The 22,450-nt window shown below is 41.3% G+C and overlaps 1 protein-coding gene across 3 annotated transcripts in view; it reads left to right on the top strand.

The window, feature by feature from the left end:
• MYLK4 (myosin light chain kinase family member 4) overlaps positions 1 to 9,101 on the top strand; it is a 164,136-nt gene extending 155,035 nt beyond the window's left edge. For all 3 annotated transcript variants that reach the window (XM_066264929.1, XM_066264934.1, XM_066264933.1), the window contains one exon: positions 8,814 to 9,101. The gene's annotated coding sequence lies outside the window, so the exon portion shown is untranslated. The remainder of the gene's footprint in view (positions 1 to 8,813) is intronic.
• Positions 9,102 to 22,450: the final 13,349 nt, after the last annotated feature.

The raw sequence follows: 22,450 nt of genomic DNA on the forward strand, positions 1-22,450 counted from the left end.
TAGTGGGGAAACCCAAAGCTGCTGGCGCAGTGTCTCCACTGTTCCGGTTCTAGCCCAGGTTGGCCACCAGAGGGTAGTGTTGTCATTCACTAGCCTGTGGAGATGACAGACTGTAAGAGTACACTCCATTCTGATTATTATTTTTTGATTTATAAAGCGTCATTCCTCCTTAGGGCTCCCCACCCCTCAGCTGTTTGTTTCAGAGAAAGCGAGCAGAAGCACTCGCAAGCAAGGCGAGCAGCCCAACAAAGTGTAAGGGGGTCTGATGGGAGAATGCAGGCAGACATCTGTACTGAAACCTGCGGACAGAGGGATCCCCGAGCTGGGGCGGGTCCGTCGCGGGAGTATACGTGTCTGCAACCAGCAGGACAGCCACCTCGGCCCGTGGGGCGCAGACGGGAATGCGCTCTCGCGAAAGACACAAGGAAGACCGGCTCTGACGTTAGCAGTCTAAACATTCCTAGCTGAGACCTGCTGGGCCCAGCTCAATCCTTGTTTCAGTCCAGCCCTGGGACTGGCCCCGGAAAGGCCTGCTCATCCTGCAGGGAGCAGGACAGGCCCCTCACTGTTTAGGGAACCGGTGCAAACCCGGCAGCCCTGAGCAGGGGTGGGGACGGATGCTGGGAACTACTCAGCCCCGGGATGGCGCTGGGAACAGGGCGGAGGTTACAGATGGAGCCTTTTTATGGACAGCTGAAAGAAATTATAAACACGATATGCTACGACATGGAAAGAGGGTTAAGTCATTAATGGGGGCAGATCAGAGGGGAGTATGTTGATGGCAGAATAATAAAAGTCAAGAAGCCTGATAAAAATGACAGCCCTTGGAGTCCAAGGGAAGCTAGGAATTGGCAGGTTCCTACCGGACAACTGGCGCTGTGCCCACCTCCAGCACAGCCTGTGCGCCTGCTCACTTTGTTCTAAGTCTCCTGTTTTTTATCAAACATGCTGCCATAGCTCCTAGTTGATGTTCAGCAAGTCTCCCGACCATCTAGCAAAGTAGGCATTGTCTTCAGCGTTTTACAGATGAAGAGACTGAAGGTCCGATGTTCAGGATTCCATGGCTGATGAGATGAATACAAGAACTAAAGTGAAGCCCTGTGGCTCTAAGACAAGAGGCCCCTTTGTTGTACTGTGCTGGCTTCCCAAGACAATGTGGATGGATAAGCACCCAGAGAGAGATGTGCGTGTGCACCTCTGCACGGAGGCCCAGGAGGATGCACGCCTTTACTCCGTCTGTGTTCTGCCCGCTGGGAGGAGATGAGTCTAGAACCGGGTGGCCTGTCTGCACTCTGTCTGGACTGGAGTGTGTAGTGTTCCCAGTAGGTGTCCCCAGGTCGCTGTGAAGAGATTGGACCAAGAAGCTCCTGTCTGTCTGAAAAAGGCAAGGGAGGGCTGAGAAGCCGGAGCCCAGAGGGGCAGGGAGAGACCTTGCTGGAGAGCACCTTCAGGAGCCTTTTAGCACAGGGCCTGGAGGAAGGCCACAACCATTGTCGCCAAAACCACAGCAGCATGCACATGTGGTGAAAGAATCAAGGCAAACTATACATGAGAAAAACACTGCACTGGACACCACTGACTTGGAACCTTTTAGAGTCCTTTTATTCTTTAGTTATTTTATTTTATTTATTTATTTATTTATTTATTTTGCATTTTCTTTTGCATTTTTCTGAAGCTGGAAACAGGGAGAGACAGTCAGACAGACTCCCGCATGCGCCCGACCGGGATCCACCCGGCACGCCCACCAGGGGCAACGCTCTGCCCACCAGGGGGCGATGCTCTGCCCATCCTGGGTGTCGCCATGTTGCGACCAGAGCCACTCTAGCGCCTGAGGCAGAGGCCACAGAGCCATCCCCAGCGCCCGGGCCATTTTTGCTCCAATGGAGCCTTGGCTGCAGGAGGGGAAGAGAGAGACAGAGAGGAAGGCGCGGCGGAGGGGTGGAGAAGCAAATGGGCGCTTCTCCTGTGTGCCCTGGCCAGGAATCGAACCCGGGTCCTCCGCACGCTGGGCCGATGCTCTACCGCTGAGCCAACCGGCCAGGGCAGTTATTTTATTTTTAAAAGCAAGACTGTCATTCTGATTTAGATAGAAAAATCTCTGTCTGCTACAAAATTGCAAGCCCTGGGAAAAGTCTCCAAGAATGGTTGATGTTACAGTAAAACAACCACATGTTCATGTGGTTGTGAAACGGTGACCGAAGTGTGGATAGAAAAAGAGGTTCCATGGAAAGTAACTTACAGAATGATCTGGTCATAAATTCCTAACTGGAGAGGTCAAGGTGAGTAGTCACACTCCAGGCATATAACGTTTTACTAAGTAAAAAGGCTTATCTTATTTTTTTTATTTTTTTTTATTTTTATTTTTTTTATTTTTATTTTTTAACAGTTTTATTTGGACAATTAATTTTAACAGGGTGACATGGGTCAATTAGAGCACATAGATTTAGAGAAAACATCTCCAGATCATTTTGACATTTGATTATGTTGTATACCCATCACCCAAAGTCAAATTGTCCTCTGTCACCCTTCATTTGGTTTTCTTTATGTCCCTCCCCTCCAACCACCCCCTCACTCTCCTCCCTTACCCCCCTTGGTAACCACTGTACTCTTATCTATGTCCATGAGTCTCAATTTTGTGTCCCATCTATGTATGGAATCATACAGTTCTTAGTTTTTTCTGATTTACTTATTTCACTCAGTATTATGTTATCAAGGTCCATCCATGTTGTTGTAAATGATCCTATGTCATCATTTCTTATGGCTGAGTAGTATTTCATAGTATATATATACCACATTTTCAAAAAGGCTTATCTTTGACTTAAGCAAGCTCTGTCCATTGTTTCTGTGGGTCTAGGTTAACACACCTTTGACATGCCTCTTTTCAGACTCTTCTTTCTAAGACCTAACAGCCCCCAAGACAGCAAATAATCTTAACTATCTTGTAATTAATCCCTACCTTGCCTTCTCCCACCTCCATTTAATATTCCTATGTTCCCTCGTTAACTGCAAATGCATAAAGGAAACTGCAAACTGTTATTCTCGGGAGCATCTGAGATCTTGTCCCCTGACATAGGTCTTCAGTTTGACTCAAATAAACTCTCATAAAAATTCTTTTCAGGTTTGGAGGCTTCTTATGTGGACAATACTATCAAAACAAGGAGAGAAAGATTGTACCTCAGGAGAAGGGTGATGGGAAAATGGAGGTGGGCAGGATCCCCTTATTCCCCAGAGTAGCAAGGTGGGGTTCTCAGCTAGGAGTAGAGGAAGGAAGGCTGGGAGGGGGATCTAGAAAGACTTGCTGATGAAGTTGTGGATGAGCTGAGAGCGGATTACAGCCTGTTGGGCAGATAAAATATATTATGCTCACTTTGTTAAAGATGGCGTTGCCCATGTGGAAGCCCTGTCACCCAGGTGATATTAATGTGTGTTGGGGGCAGGCTGTGGGCAGGCAGAATCCTTGTAGCCTGGGGCTTGGTTTTAGGACTAAGCCTTTCCCACCCTTTTTGATATGGGGTGGTGCAATCCCATTATGCCTCAGATAAGTGACTTTGTATTAGAGACTTCCCTATTTTGTATATTGGATTAAAGATTTTGATTTCTGCACTATAAAGTGGGGCAGACCGGAGCTTACTCTCTCTCAGTTCCTGAGATTAGCATTAGAGCAGAGAGCAGAGAGGGGCCACATGGAGGCCAGGAGAAGCAGCCAAGATGGTGGAGTGCTGAATGAGAAGCCAGTTTGTGCAGAGTTTGTGCAGGGAGAAGGAAGGAGATGGGGAACAGAGGTGAATAAATCTGGTGAGCTAGAAACCTCTGATTCTAGGAAACTCAGATAAGTCAGTAGCTTTGTGAGCACTGAATGAGTGGGTCTTGGAGCCTAGTGTGTGTTTTACTTGCCCACCAGGTGCAAGCTAGGATTAAAGCTAATGGCCCACCAGTTTGTGGCTCCATTGTTTCTTTACCGTCTATCTGAATCCAATGTGAACCTGCATGGGCTGGGCGGCTGTGATGGTGGCCATGCCTACTGGCTTTACAGTCAATAACACATTTAATTGAGCTGAAGCATTTCATAGTTTGGTCTTTAGATATACCTTACAGGGTGGCCCTTGCGTTTCTGTGAAGGTGAGTGCCTTCCTGGCTGCAGTTTCCTCAGCCCGCCCCTACTGTCTGCCTTTCCACTTTGGATAAAGCTTGTTTCTAATTTCTTTACATCCAGGAAGAGCCTTATTCTTATTATCCCTTCTCTACAAGATCTCATTCCCATTAGTAGCAAAAATGAGAAATATTACACTTTCTGTCTCTAGAGGGCAAGATTCCAAGGATGTGGTTGAGGAGATGGTAACCACATTCATCTTCATGCTTCCTTGATTTGTGGGGAAACAGAACTTTGAGAATCTCCCTCTGGCTAGCTGACAACAAGTAAAAGCTACCACTCAACCTGGGCTTAAGACTAGCCAAGCTTTCCGTTAAAAATGTTCAATACTGATGACAAATGCTTTGAGCCAATCTTATTAGCCCATTTTTTCTAAGAGGAAATAAAAAGTTCAGTAAGTTGTTCAAGCATACACAGTCGGTATCAGGATTTGAATCCAGGTCTCCCAAACTTCAAAGCCTGTGTTTGTTCTGCATTACAGCTCTTCCTCCTTTCTTAAGTCACATCTCCATAACATGTGAGATGGTTTCTGGGAGAGATGTCTATAGAAAGATTCCCATGTTTGGACAGGAAGAATTAAGACTCAGCAAGGCTTACTTAGTACAAACACAGGCACACGTGCACACCCTGTAGCAGCACGGGACTAGCACCCAGCATTCTGAAGTGTGTGCACATGAACCTGTGCTGGTCAGAACTCAAAGTTGAGCAGCTTAACCACATTTGGTCTCCAGAACAATCTGTGAAAAACTATTTTGTTTTTATTATTGTGCCCCCCCCCCCCCAAAGTTCTAATTTCAATATGCTTTTCTGAGTCAGATGAGAGAGGTAAACTATTTGGCTATGAAATGGTACTTGTGAAATCTCAGTGGAAGGAACTGTAAGTTGATTTTAATGCATGTTTACTAATGGTTTAATAATCCTAAGGAGAACTGACTGGGCCATAATAATTAATGAAGAATTTTCATGGCATGCTCTGTAAATGCTGATGTTCAAGGAGTTCAGGTGATTAAATAATCAAACAGCTGCTTCTGGGGCTTGTATTAGTCAGTAAAAGTGGGTTGTGCTGCAGAAACAAAGAAATCCCAAGGTCTCAGTAACTCAATATAAGTTCTTGCTTATCAAAACCCAGGTCAGCCAGCAGTCAGGGCAGCTATCTTCCCAGAGGTGAGCAGGGACCCAGGCCACTTCTGTCCTGTGGCTCTGCCATCTGGAGCACATGGCTTCTACTACTGCCAAGGGGAGAACGAGAATTTCCAGAAAGCAGGTGAGAAGCTTTCAAGAACATATTCTAATGCTAAAATTAGAGGTTTTGTTTCTGTACCACTCCAGGTAGGACGACTAGTTAGTGCCCTGGTGCAAGTCAGAGCTCATCTTTGCATTTTTTGCATGATATCTTCATTCTCTCTCAGATATATCAAGATATTTTGAGATAATTAAATAGCTCCAGAATTTTTGAAGCAGAATTCAAGTCTGTGATAACAAAGACTTGTCAATGGATATAGGGTAGAGCCTACCCTAATCCAGGATGATCTCACCTTGAGATCCTTAACTCAATTATATCTGCAAAGACTATCTTTCCAAATAATGTCACATTCTTGGGTTCTTTGTGGATATATTTGGGGAGAGTCACAATTCAACCCATTATAACCACAATCTAGGAGGAACAGATGTTAACACTTTTTCACAGTGGATGGAGCATCAACCTGGAATGCTGAGGTCGCCGGTTTGAAACCCTGGGCTTGCCTGGTCAAGGCACATACAGGAAGCAACAAGCAAACAATAAACAACTAAAGTGAAGCTGTGAGTTGATACTTCTCACTCCTCACCCCTTTTTCCTCTCTCTGTAAAATCAATAAATAAAATCTTTTAAAAAATTAACAGATATTACTAAAAAATGGAAGTCTTCTCCCCTTTTCTTGGTCTCATTTCTTCTCCATACTCTGTGCTTTTATTCATCCGCTACCTCCTAAAAGCCTACACTGATTAATTTGATGTGTATCCTTCACTTTACTACACTTATATTTTTCATAATGAAATTATAGCATTGTTTTAAATAAATGTTGTGTTTAAAGTGGCATCTTATTGATCCATTGTTTAAGACTATTTTTTATATTCAACATTTTGTTTTTCAGAGCTGTTCAACTGGAAAGACATAAACTCAATTATACATCTTAACAAATATTTTTATTCTATGAATATATTCTTTTTATTTATTGGCTCCAGTAATGTTGGCAAATGAAAATGTCTTTTTTTTTCTTATGAACTAGTTAGTGTCAGGGTTCTCCAAAGAAACAGAACCAATAGGATGTGTATGTGTGTTTGTGTGTGTATAAAGTAATTCTATATCTTTCTATTTATATCTAAATATAGATATAGATATGTATAAATATATAGAGTAATGTCTATCATCTATCTCTCTATCATCTACCTATTTATCTAGAAAAAATTATAAGGAATTGACTTACATGATTATGGAGGCTGGCAAGTCCAAAATTGGCAGGTAGGCTAGTAGGCTGGAGACCCAGAAAAAATTGTAGTTTGAGTCCAAAGGATGGCAGGGTTCCCTATTTCTCAGAGGAGGTCAGTCTTTTTCATAAGGCCTTCAGCTGATTAGATAAGGCCCACCCACATTATGGAGGGTAATTTGCTTTACTCAAAGTCTACCATCCAAAAATTACCTTTCCAGAAACATCTAGTGTAGTGTTTGATAAAATATCTGTATACTGTGGCCTAGCCAAGTTGACACATAATATTAACAATCACACAAACTGATTTTTGAATCACATTCTCATACTAGTTTCCTTGTGTAACTTCCTCTAGGAGAGTGGTTTTCAGACCAACGGTCAGGGATATTAAGGGATCACAAAATGGGTCCTGATTGGCATTTTTTTTTTGACAGAGAGAGAGAGAGAGACAGATAGGGACAGACAGACAGGAAGGGAGAGAGATGAGAAGCATCAATTCTTTATTGCTCCATCTTAGTTGTTCACTGTTTGCTTTCTCATATGTGAGTTGACCAGGAGCTACAGTAGAGCGAGTGACCCCTTACTCAAGCCAGTGACCTTGGGCTCAAGCTGGAGACCATGAGGTCATGTCTGTGATCCTAAGCTCAAGCCAGCGACCCCATGCTTAAGCTGGTGTGCCCACGCTCAAGCCAGTGACCTCGAGGTCTCGGACCTGGGTCCTCCATGACCCAGTTTGACGCTCCATCCACTGTGCTACTGCCTGGTCAGGCCTGACTGGCATTGTATATTTGGAAAATCAATTTGATTTTTAAATTATAACTATGATGGTTTTTGATATACAAAAATAAATAAGTACACACTCTTTGTGAAATATTCAAAGCAATACAGAAGTGCAAGTACAAAGAGTTGATATTGCCATACTTTTAAAATTTGTACGGTGAAAAGGGGCACTATATTTTCTTAACTTGCTTTTCCCTGATTTTGAGGAACTTGAGCCTTTCTTCAATTACTATTGACCAATTGGGTTTCTTCTAAAAATCACATAGATTCAGCTGGAGTTAGGCTCCTTTCCTAGACCCGAGACAGCTTCTGTCCCCTCCCCCTTAGGAGCAGACACATTTATACCAATTTTCAGAGTGCTGAGGTCAGTTTATCCTTGCAGCCTCAACGCCTTAACAGGATCATCCACATTTTGTAGGATCAAACTCAATCACAAATATTTCAAAAAACATGCAGCATTTATTGACCTACTTATGATCACCACGTTTCTCTCTGCCCCTCTCTATAGCACCCATCTCTTTTCTGTTATCCATCGGACTGGATAATTCAGGCTTGCTCAACCTCAACATTATTGATGTTGAGGCTGTATAATCTACACTGGGGATAGGAGCTTCCTGTGCATTAAAAGATGTTTAGCAGCATCCTTGGCCTCTACTTATTAGATGCCACTTAACATCCCCTCCTCTGTTGTGAAAATAAAAATGACCTTCATACTTTGCCAAATGTTCCGTGCAGGTAAAATCATTCCCAGTTGAGAACCACTGACTTAAAACATCAGAATAAAATACAAGTTGCAGATATTCTCAGAGTAAAGACTTACTCATTCACCCAGAAAGCACTGAAGCAGAAAGGAGATAGGTGTTTGGAAACACCATCTCATTATCATCTCACTTAACCATACTGACATTGCCTTTTTTTCTAGTTGCTCTATATTTTTAGATTCTGGCCAGGGTTTATCTTCCTGCTATATTTAGAAGGAATAATTTTATTCAAGACAAATTGAGAGCAAATATAGAATCTGTCTTTTATTTCTATGGCAGGAAATAAGAGTAACCTAAAAAAGGATTTTTGCTTAAATTTTCTGTCTTCTTAATTGAATTTCCTTTTGCTTTCACAGTGCGGACTAGGCTACCAGATATTGCATTTTGCCTTTTGATGTTAAGGAGAGCTTCAGGCAACCAAAATTCAAAAGAGGTAGAGTCTACCCCTGTGTACTAGGCAGATAGATATATGCCAATCACTACCATCCAAGCCAAAGTTAAGGACCTAAAAGATACAAGTGTTTTCCAAAGCACAGAAAATGCATATCATGAGGTCCACTCAGAGAATATTTTCTACTCTTACAGAAAATCTTTCTCAGTGTCTGGACTTGTAGTTTAGCACATGTTAATAAGTTTGATTACTGGTTTTCCCTGCAGATGAGGAAAGAGTAATGTCACCGGCAAGTATACTGACAGCTGAGAAAGAAGATTGTTTACACTCTGATGGGAGAAGACAAACAACAACAAAACAAGAACAATAAAATCGCTAACTCAAGACCTCGAAGCCTCAGCAGCCTGATGCTGTCTAATATGTAGTAGAGTGAACAGCCGTAAACACTTTGTTGATATGTTTATAATAATGATACTGAGCCATTTTCAGAATGTGAAAATCAATTGGTTCTGGTGTGATGGTTGCACAGTAATATGAATATATCTAATGCCATTTGAATACTGACAGTTAAAAATGATTTGTATGGTAAATTTTATGATGTGTATATTTTACCACAATTTTAAAAAGTCAGTTATTAAGAGGGCTGGGAAGGTTGTAATATATTTCTGGAAAAAAATTGTAACCAAAACGGTTAAAATTAAAGATGAAAATGCTCTGCTTAAAAGAATAAGCAACAGCTCTCTTGATGATTTACTCATGAGTAGTCTCTCCTTTACCAAAGAAGTTTGCTCCGCTATGATGTCACCAGAATTAGTTCAAAAATAGCAAGTCATCACATTCTAATGGGAAGAATTGGATGCTGGGATTTTCGAGGACTGGCTTTCGTTTTTTTTGGGTTTTTTTTTGTATTTTTCTGAAGCTGGAAATGGGGAGAGACAGTCAGACAGACTCCCGCATGCGCCCGAACGGGATCCACCCAGCACGCCCACCAGGGGGCGATGCTCTGCCCCTCTGGGGCATTGCTCTGTCACGACCAGAGCCACTCTAGCGCCTGGGGCAGAGGCCAAGGAGCCATCCCCAGTGCCCGGACCATCCCTGCTCCAATGGAGCCTCGCTGCGGGAAGGGAAGAGAGAGACAGAGAGGAAGGAGAGGGGGAGGAGTGGAGAAGCAGATGGGCACCTCTCCTGTGTGCCCTGGCCGGGAATCGAACCCAGGACCTCTGCATGCCAGGCCGACGCTCTACCACTGAGCCAACCGGCCAGGGCTTGACTTTCGTTTTTAACTCTGACAAATATGACTACAAATCTTGCAGTGAGATAATGAGACTTAAAAATAAATAAATAAATAAATAAATAAATAAATAAATAAATAAAACACCCCACCTTCTCAGGCTGGGTTCTCACTTCCCTGCCTGAGCCCAGCCTGACTCCTCAATGAGTGTTGGCTCGGGGCTTCCACTTGCGCAGCCAGGGCTGATGGGTGAATGCACTTTCTGTCTGCATTGATAACAATGAACAGATTCCTGGTGGCAATCATTGAATGCTTGCAACCCTTGCAGGCCTCTGGAAGTAACAGAGATTTTCATTTGGACATGACCATTTAGAGTTAACTGTAGCTTTAATGGCAGTGCCAGAAGGAGCTCACCCACACAAACCACACCATCTATTGTGTTCCCGAGACCACACCACGTACATTGTAAGGAGCCTTGTCATGTCAAGCAAGAAGGTCGGACATTGCCTGTTTTCTGCTGGCTGGTCTTTAGCAGTACATTTTACTTGATGTTTCTGCTTTTCCACATTAAAATGGGAGGAATCCTGAAAAGAGGGGAATAGACTGTTTACCAAAAGATGGTGCTGTGTTTGGAAACTTAGTTGATTTGTACTGATCTCTGGCTGTCCCTGTAACTAACTTTCTTTTAAGGCAGAAAAAGCTTCAAACCATTTTTGGAAAAATGAGATGAGAAGTTTGCATTGGAATTTTTGTTTTCTGTTTTTGTTTTTGCATAGTGAGAACCTTAGTGTTCTATAAAAGTCTTTTAATAGCTATTATTTGATGAGGGCAAGTGTATTCATTCAACACTCATTTTCATCACATGCAAATCTCGCAATCTGTTTCTCAGTCAGGACTAAGAAGCTACAAGACTAGGCAGACATCCTCCATTCAAAAGTTCAACAGAATTAGGACAAGAGTTAAAGAATTTGGAGCTATGGGAGGCCAATGGGGATGGAATTCTCTGAGGAAAGAAAGGGTTTCTCTGAATCATTTCCTTAAAGGGAAATAACCACACGACTTTTAGTCTCAGACTTTCTGAGTTATTTCTCAAAATCTTTGGAGGCTTTTCAAATCAGTTTTAAAAGTTTTCAATAAAGCCAAAATGGTTCTGAAATCTCCTGTCCACTCGCAGAGACACTCTCTGAATAAATAAGGTATGACTGGTCTTCTGAAAACTTGTTTCAGGAAGTGAACAAGATAAACTGATGGCTTCTTCCTGCTATGACTCTTATTAAAAAAAAAATGTCTCACCCAAAAATGCTTGAAAGAAACCACTGTTATTTTTTAACTTCCAAAAGAACAGATAATCTAACAGGAGAAAAGAAATCACAATTAAGGCTCAGGATGTAGCACAGACATATCAAACAGGAAGGCAAATCATGATAAATGTAGGGTGACTATGCAACACTGGAGCCTGCATTTTTATTTGCACTTTGTTTGGTTTATTTTCATATGAATTTCCCTATTAAACAGGATGAACAGAAAGCACACCTGTGCAGTCTGAAATGTTTCCCCTTTTCTTCTCTTATTTGCTCCTCTTCTTCGTAACTCAGTCAGGAACAGGGATAGTCTTGGCAGTGAAGAGTGGTATGCTGTTTGGAGATTGTTGCAGAGAAGTTCTCTGTTAATGAAACAGATGGTTATGAGCTGAAATTTGTTTTTTGCTCTTTTTTTTTTAAACAAAAAAGGCAGTGCAGAATCATATCCAGTGCGTGATGTGCTTAGATATGGGAAGGATTTGCAGGAGGAAGACCATCCTAGCTTCCCTCTGGGAGGCTCCAGAGTGTGCTTTCAGCTTGAGAAATTGCGAATATGACATATTCACGTTGTCAGAGTGGCCTAACTTCCAGCTCCTTTGGACCTCTGTCCCAGCCCTAAGCCATCTGGCAGAAATCAGGGGAGCAGAAAAAAAAGACTCTGCCTATTCCAGGCACTGGACAGAGGCCATGGCGTCCCAGGTCCCTCACTCAACAAGCCCCTCATGGTCACAGGAGATGACAGGTTGACTGCTCTTACTGCACCATTCCCTGGCGTGGAAACCTGCTAGTAGGGGGTGTGGGCTAAAGTCCCACTACAAGGAGCCCTCTCAGAACCTCTCTGAATATCACTTTGCACATACATCAAAGGGGATGCATTGTCCCCTGTCTCGAAGCTCTGACAGCATAGAGGAAGCTCAGTGAGCAGGCAGGGATGTGGGCTACACCTGTGGATGCCCTGGGAGCCACCTGGAGCTTCATGGTGGGGGTGGCTGCATCAGCCACCATGGGCCCCTGAGGCCTTCACTCTTTTTCAAGGAAGGGGCCGTTGGGTGTGTCCTGAGAATCACAGGTGGCCACACCTGAGAAAATAACAAGAAAGCCCAGTTTTCACTTTTAACTTTATCCCATACAGGCTAGCAAAAATGCATAACAAGATATTCAATTTCTTAAAAAAAAAGTCTTAGACTCCTGAGGAGGAGTGCTGTCTGCCTGATTTCCTCACTCTTTCTGCCCTAAAATCCCCCCTGTACATGCCACCCTCAGTTCTTGGGAATGCAGGCCTCTGGGGCAGTGGGCACAGAGAACAGGGCAGGGTTTGACTCGGAAAGTTTGACAGCTTATTTCCTCAGCAGAAAAACTCCAGAGGAATCTTTTCTGCTCAGCAGATGTGTGGGCGATGTCAAGCCCCCATGTGGCAATGCTGGGCACAGGGATTAGGCCCTCAGTCTTCTCTGCTTTTCCACAGGAAGTTGCCACTGAGGTAGTTACAGCTCTTCTGAAGGATGTGGCATTTGTGCTTCTAGCAGCAAGGCTTACAACAGTTGGGAAGGGAAGCAAGGTTTTTAGTGATTATGTTTATAGATCCTTGAAATTTAAAATCAATTCTGCTCTAGAAGCTAAGAGCTATTTCCAGGAGAGTAACAATGAAAAGTCTCTATATTCCTTTTCAAACTGGCACATTCCTAATAGACTCTTTCCTAGGAGCCCCTCGCTTTTCCCTGACCTATTCTGGAACCTCCTCTTCTTTCCTGGGAGCAGGATGGGGAGCATTTCTGTCTCTTGAGGAGGGAAAAACCTGGCAGCCCTGGGAAGGGAGCTGTGTCCAGAAGAGTGTTCAGGTAGCTGGTCCCCTTTCCCTTGCTGACCTACCCCACCCTAAGCTCCTTCTCCGTCTCCACTGCAATTGCTGTCAGGCCTGGGGCACTTTCTCCTTCAACCCCAGATCCCACACCCTCAGAAAGCAACAGTGGTGAAGTCACCCCCAGGCATCTGAAAAAACCTAGAGATATTTTCCATTTGCGGGACACCAGAAATGGCACATTCTGATCGCCCTCTGAACCAGGCTCAAAAGGAATTTTGTCTTTTCTTACCACAATGTTGTTGTTTCAGTGACTCACACACCCCTCAGCATCCTGGGCTTATGACTGCCTCCCCTGGAGGGGGTGGGGAGGATCACCCAGGCCCCTCATTAAAAAAGGGATGAGCACCTTGCTGGCCTGCAGCCACTCCAGCCCAAGCTCACAGCACCCTCTGGGTGGGGAGAGGGCTGGGAAGAGAAATGAGCTTATGAAAGAACAGGAGCTTGCTTTCCCCCAATCACAAAGTAACTCTGTCATTGCTGAAATTCAGGAAGAAGTAATTTTGAAGTCATGCCAGTACAAGCTCGGGGAAACAGCGATGGCAGCTAGTGCTGAAAGCTGAGGACATACATGCTGTGCTGACCATTACTCTTCCTTTCTAAAAAAATTTTTTTTAAAATCTGTAATTGTCATTTTATTTTTAATAAATTTTTATTAATGTTAATTGGATGACATTAATAAATCAGGGTACATATATTCAAAGAAAACATGTCTAGGTTATCTTGTCATTAAATTATGTTGCATACCCCTCGCCCATAGTCAGATTGTCCTGCGTCACCCTCTATCTAGTTCTCTGTGCCCCTCCTCCTCCCCTTAACTCTCTCCCTCCCTCCCTCCTATGTCCTCCCTCCCCCCACCCCTGGTAACCACCACACTCTTGTCTATGTCTCTTAGTCTCGTTTTTATGTTCCACCAATGTATGGAATCATGTAGTTCTTGTTTTTTTCTGATTTACTTATTTCACTCCGTATAATGTTATCGAGATCCCACCATGTTGCTGTAAATGATCCGATGTCATCATTTCTTATGGCTGAGTAGTATTCCATAGTGTATATGTGCCACATCTTCTTTATCCAGTCTTCTATTGAAGGGCTTTTTGGTTGTTTCCATGTCTTGGCCACTGTGAACAGTGCTGCAATGAACATGGGGCTACATGTGTCTTTACGTATCAATGTTTCTGAGGTTTTGGGGTATATACCCAGTAGAGGAATTGCTGGGTCATAAGGTAGTTCTATTTTCAGTTTTTTGAGGAACCACCATACTTTCCTCCATAATGGTTGTACTACTTTACAGTCCCACCAACAGTGGATGAGAGTTCCCTTTTCTCCACAGCCTCTCCAACATTTGCTATTACCCGTCTTGTTGATAATAGCTAATCTAACAGGGGTGAGGTGGTATCTCATTGTAGTTTTGATTTGCATTTCTCTAATAACTAATGAAGCTGAGCATCTTTTCATATATCTGTTGGCCATTTGTATCTCTTCCTGGGAGAAGTGTCTGTTCATGTCCTCTTCCCATTTTTTTATTGGATTGTTTGTTTGTTTGTTGTTGAGTTTTATGAGTTCTTTGTAAATTTTGGATATTAGGCCCTTATCTGAGCTGTTGTTTGAAAATATCATTTCCCATTTAGTTGGCTGTCTGTTTATTTTGATATCAGTTTCTCTTGCTGAGCAAAAACTTTTTATTCTGATGTAGTCCCATTCATTTATCTTTGCCTTCACTTCTCTTGCCATTGGAGTCAAGTTCATAAAATGTTCTTTAAAACCCAGGTCCATGAATTTAGTACCTATGTCTTCTTCTATGTACTTTATTGTTTCAGGTCTTATATTTAGGTCTTTGATCCATTTTGAATTAATTTTAGTACACGGGGACAGGCTGTAGTCGAGTTTCATTCTTTTGCATGTGGCTTTCCAGTTTTCCCAACACCATTTGTTGAAGAGGCTTTCTTTTCTCCATTGTGTGTTGTTGGCCCCTTTATCAAAGATTATTTGACCATATATATGTGGTTTTATTTCTGGGCTTTCTATTCTGTTCCATTGGTCTGAGTGTCTATTTTTCTGCCAATACCATGCTGTTTTGATTATCGTGGCTCTATAATATAGTTTAAAGTCAGGTATTGTAATGCCCCCAGCTTCATTCTTTTTCCTTAGGATTGCTTTGGCTATTCGGGGTTTTTTATAGTTCCATATAAATCTTATGATTTTTTGTTCCATTTCTTTAAAAAATGTCATAGGAATTTTGATGGGAATTGCATTAAATTTATATATTGCTTTGGGTAATATGGCCATTTTAATTATATTTATTCTTCCTATCCAAGAACAAGGAAAATTTTTCCATCTCATTGTGTCTTTTTCTATTTCTCTTAATAATGCCTTGTAGTTTTCGTTATATAGGTCCTTTACATTCTTTGTTATGTTTATTCCTAGGTATTTTATTTTTTTTGTTGCAATCGTGAAGGGAATTATTTTTTTGAGTTCGTTTTCTAATATTTCATTGTTGGCATATAGAAAGGCTATGGACTTTTGTATGTTAATTTTGTATCCTGCGACCTTACTGTATTGGTTTATTGTTTCTAATAATCTTTTTGTGGAGTCCTTTGGGTTTTCTATGTATAGGATCATATCATCAGCAAAAAGTGATACCTTTACTTCTTCTTTTCCGATATGGATGCCTTTTATTTCTTTGTCTTGTCTGATTGCTCTGGCCAGAACTTCTAGCACCACATTAAATAAGAGTGGAGAGAGTGGACAACCCTGTCTTGTTCCTGATTTAAGGTGGAAAGTCCTCAGTTGTATGCCATTTAATATGATGTTGGCTGATGGTTTATCATATATGGCCTTTATCATGTTGAGATATTTTCCTTCTATACCCATTTTGTTGAGAGTCTTAAACATAAAATTGTGTTGTATTTTATCAAAAGCCTTTTCTGCATCTATTGATAAGATCATGTGGTTTTTGTTCTTTGTTTTGTTGATATGGTGTATTACGTTAACTGTTTTATGTATGTTGAACCATCCTTGAGATTCTGGGATGAATCCCACTTGATCATGATGTATTATTTTTTTAATATGTTGTTGTATTTGGTTTGCCAGTATTTTGTTTAGTATTTTAGCATCTGTATTCATTAGAGATATTGGTCTGTAGTTTTCTTTTTTTGTGCCATCCTTGCCAGGTTTTGGTATGAGGGTTATGTTGGCCTCATAAAATGTGTTTGGAAGTATTGCTTCTTCTTCAATTTTTTGGAAGACTTTGAGTAGAATAGGAACCAAGTCTTCTTTGAATGTTTGATAGAATTCATTAGTATAACCGTCTGGGCCTGGGCTTTTATTTTTGGGGAGGTTTTTAATAGTTTTTTCTATTTCCTCCCTGCTGATTGTTCTGTTTAGGCTTTCTGCTTCTTCATGACTCAGTCTAGGAAGGTTGTATTGTTCTAGGAATTTATCCATTTCTTCTAGATTGTTGTATTTGGTGGCATATAGTTTTTCATAGTATTCTAAAATAATTCTTTGTATATCTATGATGTTTGTGGTGATCTCTCCTCTTTCATTTTGGATTTTATTTATTTGAGTCCTGTGCCTTTTTTCCTTGGTGAGTCTTGCCAAGGGTTTGTCAATTTTGTTGATCTTTTCAAAGAACCAGCTCCTTGTTTTATTGATTTTTTCTATAGCTTTTCTGTTCTCTATTTCATTTATTTCTGCTCTGATTTTTATTATCTCCTTTCTTCGGCTGGTTTTGGGTTGTCTTTGTTCTTCTTTTTCTAGTTCCTTAAGGTGTGAGGTTAAGTGGTTTACTTCGGCTCTCTCTTGTTTGTTCATATAGGCCTGAAGTGATATGAACTTACCTCTTATTACTGCTTTTGCTGCATCCCAGAGATTCTGATATGTTGTATTTTCATTTTCATTTGTCTGTATATATCTTTTGATCTCTGCGCTTATTTCTTTTTTGACCCATTCATTTTTTGAAGTATGTTGTTTAGTTTCCACATTTTTGTGGGTTTTCCCCCCTCTTTTTTGCAGTTGAATTCTAGTTTCAAGGCTTTATGATCAGAAAATATGCTTGGTACAATTTCAATTTTTCTAAATTTGCTGATATTGTCTTTGTGGCCCAACATATGGTCAATTCTTGAGAATGTTCCATGTACACTAGAGAAAAATGTATACTCTGTCGCTTTGGGATGAAGTGTCCTGTAGATGTCTATCATATCCAGGTGTTCTAGCATTTCGTTTAAGGCCACTATATCTTTATTGATTCTCTGTTTGGATGACCGATCTAGAGCCGTCAGCGGTGTATTGAGGTCTCCAAGTATGATTGTATTTTTGTTAGTTTTTGTTTTAAGGTCAATAAGTAGCTGTCTTATATATTTTGGTGCTCCTTGGTTTGGTGCATATATATTAAGGATTGTTATGTCTTCTTGATTCAACTTCCCCTTAATCATTATGAAATGGCCATTTTTGTATCTGAGTACTTTTTCTGTCTTGTAGTCAGCATTATTAGATATGAGTATTGCTACACCTGCTTTTTTTTGGGTGTTGTTTGCTTGGAGTATTGTTTTCCAGCCTTTCACTTTGAATTTGTTTTTATCCTTGTTGCTTAGATGTGTTCCTTTCTTTTTTTTTATTTTTATAAATGAGCTTGGTGTGCAATCATTTTTTTAAATTATTTATTTATTTATTCATTTTTAGAGAGGAGAGAGAGAAACAGAGAGAGAGAAGGGGGGAGGAGCTGGAAGCATCAACTCCCACATGTGCCTTGACCAGGCAAGCCCAGGGCTCCGAACCGGTGACCTCAGCATTTCCAGGTCAATGCTTTATCCACTGTGACACCACAGGTCAGGCAGATGTGTTTCTTGTAGGCAGCATATAGTTGGATTTTCTTTTTTAATCCATTCTGCTACTCTGTGTCTTTTTATTGGTAAGTTTAATCCATTTACATTTAGTGTAATTATTGACACTTGTGGGTTCCCTACTGCCATTTTATAAATTGCTTTCTGTTAGTTTTGTATCTTGTTTGATTCTTCTCTTTTGTTTTTCTATCATTTGTTTTTGTTTGTTTGTATTCCATTCTTCTTTCCTCTGTTGCTACCTTTTTTATGTCAAGTGTTTTTGTGGTGGTTTTTTCAAGGGTGGTTACCATTAAGTAATGAAAAGGGTACCTACCATATTCATTGTAGTACCCTATCTTATGAGTATTTCTGCACTTCATCGTCCTTTGCTACTGTTAATCTCCATCCTCTCCCCCCTTTTTTTCTTTTGTTGTCACAGTTTAAGTTTGGTTTTATTGTGTTCTTGGTGGAGCTGTTACTTGTGGTTTTGTTTTCTTTTGTTCTTTGAATCTGGTTGGAGAACCCCCTTTAGTATTTCTTGGAGTGGGGGCTTTCTGCTGATAAATTCTCTCATCTTTTCTGTATTTGTGAATGTTTTTATATCTCCTTCATACTTGAAGGATAGCTTTGATGGGTATAGTATTCTTGGCTGAAAGTTTCTCTCTTTCAGGGCTTTAAATATTGGGGTCCACTCTCTTCTAGCTTGTAGAGTTTCTGCTGAGAAATCTGATGATAATCTAATAGGCCTTCCTTTATATGTTGTACTCTTCTTTTCCCTGGCTGCCTTGAGAATTTTTTCTTTGTCATTGGTTTGTGCCATCTTCATTATGATGTGCCTTGGTGTGGGTTTGTTGGGGTTAAGAAAACTCGGTGTTCTGTTTGCTTCTTGAATTTGAGGCTTTAGTTCTTTCCACAGGCTTGGGAAGTTCTCGTCTATTATTTGTTTGAGTATATTCTCCATTTCATTTTCTTTCTCTTCTCCCTCTGATATACCTATTATTCTTATGTTATTCTTTCTGATGGAGTCAGACAATTCCTGTAGGGCTTTCTTGTTTTTTATTATTTTTGAGTCTCTTTCTTCTTCTCTCTGTTGTGCCTCAAGTTGCTTGTCTTCTATTTCACTAATCCTATCTTCTATCTGGGCTGTTCTGTTAGCTAAGCTTGTTATCTCGTTTTTCAGCTCGTGAATTGAGTTTTTCATTTCTGTTTGATTTGTTTTTATAGTTTCAATTTTCTTGGAAATATATTCTTTGTGTTCGTTGAGTTGTTTTCTGATCTCCCTAAATTGCCTTTCTGTGTTTTCTTGTATATCTCTGAGTATTTTTAAGATTTCTATTTTAAATTCTCTGTCATTTAGCTCCAAGGCTTCCAATATGTTAAGTCTTTTCTCCATAGATTTTTCCACATCTATTTGTGTTACCTCTCTATCTTTTGTATCCATAGTATTTGATTTTCTCTTTCTTATTGGCATCTGAGGGTGATCTTGTTGATAGCACACAGGCGCACTCCCTCCGCGGCTTGAATGAACGTCCCTGCGGTAGTTAGCTTTCTCCACACCCTCGTCTCTCAGATTCAAGTGATAACAGTCCTTTCGCTTTCAGTTTGTGTGGAACTCCGGAATGCTCCGAGGATAAATTTTTCTGTTTCTAGTTGATAAATTTGTTGAGATTTTGGGGAGATCTGTTGGACGTGCTGCTCACGGTGCCATTTCCGTGACGTCACTCTTCTAAAAATTTTTATTGAATTTATTGTGGTGACATTGGTTAATAAAATTATACAGGTTTCAGGCACACAATTTTACCATATATCATCTGTATCTTGCATTGTGTTCACCACTCCAAATTAAGTCTCCTTCTATCACCATCCACCCTCAATCCACCATCCCCCACAATCCTTTCTCTCCTGGAATCCCCACACTGTTGTCTGTCTATAATTTTTTTTCTTTGCTTAATTCCCTCATCTTTTTCATGCAGCCTCCTAACCCCCATCCCCTCTGCCACCTGCCAGTCTGCTCTCTGTATTTATGGGTCTGTTTCTATCTTGTTTATTAGTTTATTTTGTTCATTAGATTTTACATATCAGTGAAATCATATGGTACTTGTCTTTCTCTGACTGCCTTATTTCACTTAGCATAATAATCTCCAGGTCCATCTGTGCTGCCACAAAAGGTAAGATTTTCATTTTTACAGCCAAGTAGAATTCCATTCCTCTTATTCATTGGCCTGATTTGAACTAATTTTTCAGCTGTGACCTACACCACCCACTTCTCAGAGAGGTCCTGCAGGGGAGGACACCAGGACTCTGGGCGGGCCTGCGCAGCCCCAGGCTCTCTATCTGGTCTGCCAGTGGCTGAGCTGATAACTCACCTGCACAATCTGCTTGACAAGAAACAACAATTCTGGCAGCAAATGGTCAAAGGAAAATGTTCTAATTTTATCTGAGGACAGACTCTGTTACCTGACCAGGATGCAGACAAGTGAGTTAAAGAGTCAGGATGGTTGGTGTGGCTACTAAAATACTGATCTGGTCTTTAAATTCTGACATTTTGTTTATCCTGATTTTTTTTGCATTAATTTTGATCTTTGAAAAATATTGCATTAGACTACTTAATGAATATTACTGTATGATTCCAACTGCATGACATCCTAAAAAAGGCAGGACTATGGAGACAGTGAAAACATAGGCAGTTGCCAGAGGTTAGAGGGGCGGGAGGGATGGACAGGCAGAGCACAGAGGCCTTTTAGGGCAGTGAGACTACTCGGTACCCTACCACTGTGCTGGGTACATGTCGTCACGTGTTTGTCCAAACCCATAGGATGTGCAACACCGAGTGAACCGTAATGTAAACTATGAACTTGGGGTGGTGATGTGTCAATGTAGGCTCACTGATTACAACTCCACCATTGGCAGGGGTGTTGATAACGTTAAAGGCTGTGCCCACGCATGGGCACACGTGGAAAGTCTCTGTACCAGCTTCTCAATTTTGCGGTGAACTTAAAACGGCTATTTTAGAGTCTAATAAATATAATAGGGCATTTTTGTTAAGGAAATAAAGTCTAATAAAAATATTACATTGAAGGTTATTTATCTGAGAAGTTATTGTTTGGGTACAGTTGCAGTTTCACAAGATGAAAAGGGGAAGGCGGTTTGACTGCATGACACTGAGTGTGCTTTGCTGCATACTTAACAATGGTTAAAATGATTTTATGTTATGTGTGCTTCACCACAATTAAACGTATGATTTATCTTAATGGTTATTTCACACCCCTTAAGTCCTATGCCTGAGAGGAGTGCCTCCCCATCTCACCCCGTCCCCTCGGGCTTTCCTGACTGAGAAGCTGAGGGCAGCCAGGAGACTTGGTGGACAGCTGTATACATCACTAGGAAAGACTTCTCCACAGTTCAGGCAGTAGACAACTGTTTGTTTTATTTTTTCTTGAAGATGCACAATCTTAAATGCCAAAATCTTGTTTTAGAAATATTCACTTTTAGACCTAGACATATAAAATTATTCTCACTTGTCTGGCTTACCTATTTTTCTTTTTTAAAATGTTTATCAGAGAGAGAGTGAGAGCAAGTGAAACAGAAGGAGAAAGATAAACACAGAAAGATGCAAAGGTGGCTCTGTGTTTTCATTGCAGGATAACAAATTTACACAATCTGAGTGACTTAAAGTGACACACATTTATTATCTCACAGTTTCTGCAGATCATAAATCCAGCATGGCTGCTGGGTTCCCTGGTCAGCTAAAGGCTTACATCAAGATGTTGGCCCACCTCAGTGCTTGGAAATTCTGTAGACCAAAAAAAATCTGTTTCCAACTAATTCTCACTGTTAGCAGAATTTAGCTTTTTGGGGTTGGAGGACTGAGGTCCCAGTTTCCCTGCTAGCAGTCAGCTGGAGGCAGCTCTCAACTATTATAGGTCACCTGCATCCCTTGTCACATGTCTCCTTCATCTTCAGGTCAGCAAGGTTGCATCAATTCCTCCTCTTGAGGCAGAACCGTGCTAGCTGGTTGCACATACCATTTGGCACCAATTCCCTCACCTCTTCAAAGCAGATGGTACGCCTTAGTGAAATTAGTGATGATTAGTGAGTGATGCAGGCCATAGGGGCGTATCTTTTTAGTAGAAATACTACAAAGAGAAAGAAAAGCATGTAGATTTAAAGGGCTTGTGTTAATAAGTCAGGCCTACTGGATCTCTATTCTAAAGTCAGCTGATTTGGGACCTTCATGACATTTGTAAAACTTGCCAGCAGTACCTTGGTTAGTCTTTAATGGAATGACTGGGAAGATGTGTTTTTAATCCTGGGGGATAAAAATCTTGGGCCATCCGAGAATATTGCCTACTATAGTAGCCTTTTAAATGTATTGGGGGCTTTTAGGTGAATGGCTTAAAAAAAAGATTCATTTATATAATATTGTACTAGGGAGACTATGTGCTGAAATAATTTAATCACAGATCTAAGATGGAAATAACAATCAGAAAATATCTTTTTTTAAATTTTTTTTATTTCTGAAGCTGGAAACGGGGAGAGACAGTCAGACAGACTCCCGCATGCGCCTGACCGGGATCCACTCCGGCACTACGCTCTGCCCACCAGGGGGCGATGCTCTGCCCCTCCGGGGGGTCGCTCTGCTGCGACCAGAGCCACTCTAGCACCTGGGGCAGAGGCCAAGGAGCCATTC

The sequence above is a fragment of the Saccopteryx bilineata genome, chromosome 3 (assembly GCF_036850765.1).
Source record: "Saccopteryx bilineata isolate mSacBil1 chromosome 3, mSacBil1_pri_phased_curated, whole genome shotgun sequence".
In the NCBI taxonomy this organism is placed as follows: Eukaryota; Metazoa; Chordata; class Mammalia; order Chiroptera; family Emballonuridae; genus Saccopteryx; species Saccopteryx bilineata.